General features: G+C 43.7%; 1 protein-coding gene across 3 annotated transcripts in view; it reads right to left on the bottom strand.

Annotated features, from left to right (window-relative positions):
* Nucleotides 1-9,022, bottom strand: part of TMEM45A (transmembrane protein 45A) — a 29,347-nt gene extending 20,325 nt beyond the window's left edge. Inside the window, exon 1 of one of the 3 annotated variants that reach the window (XM_075105246.1) lies at nucleotides 8,949-9,022. The gene's annotated coding sequence lies outside the window, so the exon portion shown is untranslated. Of the gene's footprint in view, nucleotides 1-4,238; nucleotides 4,280-4,459; nucleotides 4,819-8,948 lie in introns of those variants that run through there. The other 2 variants (XM_075105234.1, XM_075105249.1) reach the window with 2 other exon arrangements.
* Nucleotides 9,023-9,246: the final 224 nt, after the last annotated feature.

Genomic DNA, 9,246 nt, shown 5'->3' on the forward strand with positions numbered 1-9,246 from the left:
GGCCATAAAACCTGGTATTTCCTAGCACTGCCTGAAATAAAAGGTAAAATAGCATGGGTATGTGAGTAAACTATTGCAGGTATGACAGTGCTACCTCCTGCAGGAGTAGTTTTGGCTTCAACCGCCACAGCCACTTCCCTGCCCACAGGAGCCCGGCAGTAGCCACTGCCTCCTGTGGGGTCACCTTCCAGCTGTCCCCTGTGCAGAGCAGCAGTTCCCTTCCCCACAGAGGGTCACAGCAGACTGCTGCACTCAAAGCGATGTGCTGCCAATGCACAGCTACAACCCAATCCAGCAGACTCAAGAAAGTTTTTGATCGTGTGCGGCAGCAGCTGAGCACTGCCAAACAGACGGCATGGTGGAAGGGCGTGCTGCGACATCCCACCGCTGTGCTGCAGGAGCTCTTCACTGACATCCGAGACTGGCTCCCCCTTCCAGTCCACCTGGTGCTGGCCTCAGCTAGAGCTCTTAACACTTCCTGATTTTAACCTGATTTGTGCCAGCTAGTGAAATTCCTATATGCTCTCTCTTTTTAAAGTCAATTCCTCTTATTGTCTTTAAAACAGCCACAGTCACTTCAATGAACCACCACTGCAAGGCCCTAGGTATCCCTGAAGGCCCATGGTCAAGCAGAGGTCATACTGGCAGTAGGAAGATTGCTTCCTGGGTACCCTACCAAGACCAGTTTTGTAAGGTATAATCCCTGGCCGCTCCTTGTAGTTCCAGGTGTGCTCACCTACAGGTTCTCTGCTTCCTGATAGACATGCTAGAAAAATGTTGAAAGAGCAAAAGTTTGTTATATCAACTGATGATCTACTGCTCAAAGCCCAGCTCTGGAGTGGAAATGAAATATAATATGATTTGGTTTATGTTAGCATCACTTTTATGGACTTCCCCTTACAGTGTCTTCACAATACAGTCAAGGCTGTGGTGGAAGGAACTAGTAAGACCGCGAAGCTGACAGGACCACTGAAGCATGACAAATACTTGTAATACATACTAATGACCGCCTAGGCTGTGACACTTATAAAGCACTTTACAGACTGTTAGAAGCTGCTGCAATTGTTATTTATGTTTCCAAATACCTCTTGAAGACAAGAAGACACAACCAAAAAAAGGGGTGTTTACTGAGAAAACTCAGTGTTTGAGTGGCCTAAAATGCTATTTTCCACCAGCAAGGAAGCCAGGTCTGAAAGAGAAAACTGAGGAATTCTATTATTGGAGGACAGATCTTCAGTTGTGGAAGACAGGGCTTGCTGACCTCAATATGATTTACAATTCTTTGGTTGTGAGGGTTGCTCCCTTACTGTGGCTACCAGCGTCTGCACGGAAAAAGCATTTAGATTTCTCTTTGTTATGTATGGTAACAGATATTGGGGTGACTGAGGCCTTCGAATGAGATACTGGAATATTACAAAGATCACCCTGTTCTAAAGAATCACCAAACCCTAACAAAATATGGTAAGTAGAAGTGTCATGTTGTGCTGTGCATGCTAGTAAGCTTTCATCTTGAGAATAGTCTCGAGTTAACAAAAATGGAACGGGAAGTCATCCCAACAAACACAAGAGTATTAATAAGCCCCTGTTGGTGTTCATATGAAAGACTGTTTTCTTACTAAAAAATTACAAACCAGCTCAGTTAGCTAATGCAATGCTTACAACAGCTCATACCTGGGCAACAAGCAGGTGACACCTGTAAGAAGCTGAACTCCTGTCCCATACCAGGGAGGTGACTGGAAACCAGGGGCACAAGTCCAGAATATTGCCTTCTAATGGGACACTGTGCTGCGTTTTGCTGTCTCCTCCGGCTGAGATCCAGCTTCCTTTTCTTGAATCTTTTCTTTCTGAAGTTACTTGATTAAGTGGTTTTTAACCTTTAGCCATCCAGTCTGTCTGCGGAGGCACAGTTAGGTAGTGTGAGCCCCCAGAGCTCTTCAATGGCAAAGTCATTTAAAAGGAATGTTTAAATTTCCTGGATTTAGATGATGTAATTGATGATATTTGAGTGTTTAAGGCTTGCAATGTTGTGTTGTGAAAAGGATAAGAAGAATTCTAAAAAGCTTTCTTGTCAGTAATTTCCATAAAGCCTTGCAACAGAGCAGAAGGTGGGATTTGCACCTAGCGCTTTGCCTTGACTGACTTGCCTTTGTAGCTGGAAGTTTTCTCTGCAAGTCTTGTCTGTCGAGATCAGGGTGCTTGATGTACTGCTTGTCACAAGGGTGACCAAGTGCCTCTACCACCTATTGCTTTAGGGAAACACACTCTCACAGCAGAAAGGTGTGTGGGTCAGAAAAGGGAAACACTAATGAATAAATGGGAGCCTTGGCAAGGCAGTCTATAGCACTGATAATAGCCGAGAGAAATGGCTGTCTGAGTTAGGCCAGCTAGAAAGACCAAAATGCCTCAGAGAAACAGGTATAGTTCCTCTTTGTGGGACCACCTTGTACTCACTAAATGGGAGTCACCTAGTGCTAAACAACATTAGCAGAAATTGAAGAGTCCTCCATAATGCAAGGCTACAATAGCAGTGGTTTTAGCTCTTGCTGCCCCTCAGATGACAGAATTAATGGAGGGAGAAAGAGTAATGCTACGGAGTAACAGCTTTGCAATTTCAATCAGACCAGCAGCCGCAGGGAGGGGCTGTATCTTCTTCCAAAACCACCGGTGTTACAGATCCTACACTCTGCATCTTAGAAATGTCTCAAGTGCAAGGTCATGTGGAGCAAGAGTTTTAGGAATTTTGCCCAGATAGCATAAAAATGTTATAGAAGGCCCTGATTTAGGCATGAATTGATTAGAAGGGACTTAAGTGTCCTTTTTATCTTCTGGAGCAAAAAGCAGTGCCAGAACTCAAGGTCTAGCTCATGCTGCACAATAAGACAGGAGTGCCAGAGTAGAGTGGCACTCTACTAAAAACTGAAATATTTCAAAAACAATGTTTAATTATCTAAAAACCCTGGGTTTGGGAACTTTCCTTGCTCATAGCTAGGAAGAGACAATCAAAGTGACCACTGCTGCCACCTGCAAGTGAGCGTGAGCATGTTTGGTCACATCTAAGAAGCAGAGTAGGAGCCAGTTGACTCAGTCTGGCACTGAGGAGACTTGATTCATGTACATCTTCAGACTGGAAGACAAGGGACCTGTTCTTGTGCTGCTGTGCTGCCCATTTGCAGTACTGAGTAAAATGATATTTCCAGGCAGATTTGGTGTGCAAGAAGAGAAAGCTGTTTGCCTAAGCACAGGCATAATTATTCAAGCCACTCGTCAAGGTTCATTTGACTTTCCTGCCCCAGCAGCTATTTCTACCCACACTCTCCACAACTGAGAGGAATCTGTTTGGTTTATCTGACTCCATTTGTAAAGAGAAAAATACAGGAAAAGCCCACATAAGCAACCGTGAAAAGCAGCGAAAGACATCTGAGCGAACATTGGAAAGGTAACTCCAGAGTCAATGATGAAATTGCATCTAAAATGGATATTGAATACATTATTTTTACAAATTACAAAGTACTTGTGGTGACTTATGGTACAATGTATGCCATAATTTAAAGAGGTCTACAATAATATAAAGTGATGCAAACAAATCTGTACATACTGGAGAAATCACAAGTCCTAGGTATGTAAATGCATAGTAATCATCATATATTCAGATTAAAAGCAAAGAAGCATAAATACTTTGTTCTGAAGTACTTCTATGTTTCAGTTCTTAAGCTCTGAAATTTCAGAAAGCCACATACCAGAAAGATAATTGTTTAATATCATGTCGTTATTGGGAGGGTAGAATTGATTTATTGCTGAAAAATGGAAATTAAATGGAATGTATGCAGGGACGGTAAGTGTGTTTCCAAGAGTTAATCTATTTTGAAATAGAATAGTGAGGCTGGGATAATCTAATTTTAGGGTTTCTTTCATATAATAAGTAGACGTGGCTACATTTAAATTCTCTTGATTTTGCCTGGAAATTCAAGTTTGGATGTACATCTCCATTTGGGACATCCAAGGAAGAGACAGGAAAAAAAATCAGGCAAGAAACTTAAACCTATGGTGAATGTTTTATTCCCCCCCTCCCCAACAACAGTTAATCCGCCTTTGTTTAACGATCCAGAACCACTGCTGCTAAAACTCTTGTACCTGGGGTAAAATAATCCGGGTGCCTGCAAGGGCTGCAGTCGTATTTTAACACCAGCAATCTTTTCAAAAGCTATTTCTGATTTAAAAGTCCCGGCCACGCTTCTTACCTCAGGAGTCACCCTCATGGACCGAGGTAAGGCAAACATGGAGTAGTTGCCCCTTCACCCGGGAATATTACACACACCCTTCCCCACACGCTGCCCCCGCCGCTGCCCGCCCTGCCTTCACCCCGCGCTGCCCGCTTTGCGCGGGGGCGCAACCTGCGCGGGGGCGACCTCCGTCCAGCCTTTTCCGCACCCGGGCTCAGGGAGAGCCGGGTTGCCCTTACCTCCGCCGCCCTGCTCCCTCGCAGCCTCTTCCTCCTCCTCCCCTGCAGCCCCTCGCCCCCCTCCGAGGGGTTTCGCTGCCCCGGGGCCGCGGGATCCTCCAGCTGCGGCCGCCGGGGGATGCGCCGCCGCCGCCGCCCCAGATGTTTGCGGCGCCGCCGCCCAGATGTTCCCCCGGCGGCCCCGCGGGGGGCGGGCGGTTTTCTCCCCGCCTGGCCGGGGAGGACCCAGGGCAGAGCTAAATAAAAGGGGCTGGGGGAAAGCGAGGCTGCCCGGTGCCCGCCCCCACCCTCCTGCCCCGCTTTCCAGGAGAAGCAGGCGGGAGCGGGCAGGGCTGGCGGCGGAGCTCACGGCCCTGGGCAGCGGCTCCCGCTAGCGCGGGCAGGCTAGGAAAAGTAGGAGAAGTAGAGAGACTTTCTGACACACAAACCCGCCTTTGATCGCTGCGTATAACAGAGGCCTTCCCCACCACCACCACCTTTTTTTTTCCCCTCCCCTGTGGTTTTCTCCACGAAAATGAGCACCCGTGGCTGTAGTTCCTGTAATTTTGCAGGAATGTATGGCAGAGCCCTGAATCCAAAAGAAGAATGTCTAAAAATAAAATTGAAAGGAAGAAGCCATAGTTTTATTCGCAAATGTCACACTGTAGTAGATGGTGTTAGTGACGTTACTGAATCATTCACAGTGTAATGAAAGGCATCTGACACTGCACCACCTCTGTTACATCAGCCAACAGAGAACACCAATGAAATCCTCAAATCTTACATATAGAAAAATTCTCCTTTGAGGTATTTCCCAGGAAGTTGTGATAATCAGGTTTTGAAGCTCTGTTAAACTACACTAGAAGCCTCCCTGACCCTTTCCACCCCTGTCAGCGTCAAGCTCTTGTGTTGCCGACCTCCCCCGCGGCTGTTGGAATAGCCAAGCCGAGGTGCAACTTTCCCCACCAGCTAGTCATAACTTGCACTAAATTCTGAGACACACACCCCCTCCCCCAAGTTCTCTAATTTAAGATTTCTGCTTTTCAGGATCTGAAAGCTTTTTGCTTTGGGAAATCTGTGGATGAAATCAACTCCATGTAAAGATTAAAACTTAGATGAGCAGTGCGCTTCTGTTTTACACTTTTTCACCCTCTGTTATCTTTTCAGACAGTTCCGTCCATGCCTCTCTCTTTAGTATAAAGTGACACTTTCACTATCAGATGAATAGTACTCCAGCAAATACCCTTCAGCATCTGGCAAGCAGATGCTTTTGCAGGTTAGGTGATGTAATGAGTACAGAGAAAAAGACAATTAATATTTTCCAGAAGGACGACCACTCTGTAAACAGTGTTTCAGAAATCCAGCCTCTGTGGCAGCTGCTCCCCTTTCCTGGTCTTCTTTTGCAATTTTTTTTGGACAGCAGAATGCATCTCACTTAATGGCATTAATTCCTACCTAATGGATATCCTTCTGTTGCAGAAGAGTTTTCAGTTCGACTGAGCTAAGTCAGTCAATGAAACTGATAATTGTAATTACCTCATCTGTTTACCACTGGTCTGATGTGTTTGTCTTGGCAGTGGAGCGGAAATCACTTCCTGGGATCCCTCAATTCCATCCATACTTAAGATGACTCAAAAGTGATTCTAAGTAACAATTAGTGTCTTCAATGTCAAAAACTCCAATTAGCATCCCGGAAACCCTGCAGGGGTTCTGCACTTCTGCGAGGACCATTGCAGTGTGCATTAAAGTAACCACAGAGAAGTACAAGCATAGCATATTCTATAAAACTGTTAGGGACTACAGAAACAACAAAGCACCCTTTGCAATTTTTTGCCAAAGGTCAACAAGAGGCCAATGGCACTGCTGCATTCAGTCAAGTTCAGACTTGCCTTGGTTTTCATCTTATTCTTTTTACTTTATTCCAAAGTTAGGAAATTAATTCACCATACCTGTTCCAAACTTAGGATACATGCCTGACACACAGGCAGGCAACTGAGCCCTCCTCTAACTGGAGGAATAGAATATTCACACATCTCTGAAAGGACTATGCGTGCTTCCCAAACTCTGGCTGGTCAAAGGAGACAAGGCATTATGTAACGCTTGTCTTGCTCAATACCAACAACAGCAAATACAAGAAAATTTAAATATGTAAAAATTAAGTAAAATTAGTTGAAAAGACTTGTTCAGAATATAGTGTGTTCAGGACCGCTTTCTGCAATACCATTGTAAGAGAAAAAATCACTAATAGATCCAGTTTACCACTTTGTAACTAATAACATATTGGATCCATTTCATTTTTCTTCCTGCTTAATGTGTCTATCAGTGAAAGAACAATTGCCTTTAGATGCTTAATGTTGTAGTGAGTGTTAGGTCTCTGCTATGAATTATTCTGGACAACCACTCAATATTTGAATTGCACGGGCCTGATGTGATTAACGTTGCTTTTGCTGTATGGTATAATGACCAGGTAATCATACCATGTATCCTCTCTGACATGGTAAACCCTATTCACTCAGTAAGGACAAGCTATCAAGTAACTGCAGATAAAAACTGTGGTTTCTAGGACAGAAAAGCAAGATTCTCTGAACAATACAGCCCAGGTGCATCATTTATGTCACCCATCTGACAAACAAACTTATTGTTTCTTTATGCCCTGTGTCCTTCTATTCTTGCCTGGAAAAAATTCTTCATAATTGGGAATCCCTCCATGCTTGCTGGAGTCAAAGTAAAGAGCATCCACAAAAATCATTAAGAAACACACTTTAAATAAACATCCATTGGGCTTGAGTCCCTAAAACATTTGCAAAGGAGACTTTTTATGGGCATTTGTTTGGTTGTTCACTGCTGATATTGAGCATTGCCCCTGAAGCAAGTCATAGAAACATTTCCTCATGGCTAAGCCCAAATGCTATGAGGTGAATTTGCAATTAGCACTTGAATTGCTTTTCAGAGAAGTTACCTGAATGAAACATTACAAGACCAAATGTCTGTGGCTCTGAGCCCCATAGATCTATTATGTTACATTTAATACTGCACCTAGTTCCTTACTTTGTCAGAGTTATGGTAGGTATCAGGGACTTAGACCAACCATATCTCTGTATTTCATCATTTGCCCAGTAACACACCTATGCCTAGATCCAAATACCCATCAGTACACTATAGACAAATCAGAGTTATACATGTTTTAGGATTACTGTAACATCTGCAGTTTGGCCAAGAAGGCGAGTGGTTGCACCTGGAGGCATGTGAGCTAGTTTCAGCCTAGTCACTTGGCATAACAGTACCTTTAGCAAACAGTGGAAGCAGACACCACCATAACCTTGCTCTCTGAGCTGTTTCCACAGGGCTCCGGCAGCTGCACTCTGTGCCTTTGGCCTTTGTTGCACTTACCTTGGCTGGCTGCATTCATGCCAGCCTGCCTCCTGAGAAGGCCACCTGGCATCTAGCATGGTTATAGAATAGAGATGTGCAAGATCGAGGCCCTGCGCAGTCAGGGGATGAAGCTAACCATGGACCTCCTGAGCCTAGTCCAGTCCAAGAGGACACATTAATGATGTGTCTGTGTAAAAACTGGAATGAAATGTCCATCTGCTCCCTCGGACGCTTCAAGTCCAAGATGCGCAGTTTGCAGGCATCTCTGGAGCACCACATTTAATTTATAGCTGATGAAATGTAGCATATAAATGTAGCTGACACTGATAAAATAATTGATGTCCAGACAGAAAGTTAAATAATTCCAGCCTTGCAAAGTTTATGCAACAGTTGAAAAAAGAGCAAATACATGCATTGCCTATGCATTGAGGAAAAGCGAACATTGACATTCTGTTTTCAATGCAACTTGTAACAAGCTAAATAAATAAAAAGTGAATTTCAGTACAAAGGCCCACTTATGACAGCCCAATTTTTGGAGTGCTAGTAGGGCTATTTGATCTTGGATGGGTTTAGAAGATATGGGTTTACATCTGTAAAGTTTAAGAATCCTTCTAGGCTTCTGCCTAGCATTTAAAAATGCTTCTACCATCAGTGAAAAAATTCAGTTACACCATACATAGCATTTAAAAATTATTAATTTTTATTATTATTAATTATTTTCTCCCCACACTTCTCCATTTCCATATAACAATGATTCAGAACAGAGAAATCTGGGAAAACCAGTAGCACTAGGAGAAAGTAGTTTGCAGAGCCCAAATATTATTCTTCTGAGAGTATCAGTAGTTGAAATTAATATATGCCTTGTCATTGAGAGCTGTGCAGATGAGGTCTTCTACATCACAAATGTATAAAAATTATGATCCCTTTTCCCACATTTTAAGGTTAAGAATTTTTGCTTATTTTTCCTTGTCACATATCAGCTGAATGAAAGCAAAGATGAATTTTAAGGCTGCAAATGCCACCACAGAAGTTTGGAATATGGAATTACATTTCTTTTTACTACATTTCAGCTCATGAGGCAAATTTTGAATTAGGAAATAAGAGATTATTCATGCCGGGGAAAACGATGTGCACTAACCTGGCATTTTTCGGTGGAGGATGGTCAGCAATGGATTAGTCAAACAGTGTCTACAACAGCGTAATTTCTCAACAATGTCAGGCAGTGGAGAGCTCATCTGGTGTACTCACTCGGGGTCAAATACCACGCCAAGTCCTAGTTTAACAGTTGTTGCAAAAGTTGGGACGTGGAAATATAAAGCAGAGGGCTGTGGGAAAACAAGGGATAATCTGCCAACTGAGGAAAGAAACAGTGGCTGCAAGAACTAGAAACTCCCAGCCTCCATCAGGTTCCTTGGTTGTTTCTAGATCATTTACCT

The sequence above is a fragment of the Phalacrocorax aristotelis genome, chromosome 1, assembly GCF_949628215.1.
Source record: "Phalacrocorax aristotelis chromosome 1, bGulAri2.1, whole genome shotgun sequence".
NCBI lineage: Eukaryota > Metazoa > Chordata > Aves > Suliformes > Phalacrocoracidae > Phalacrocorax > Phalacrocorax aristotelis.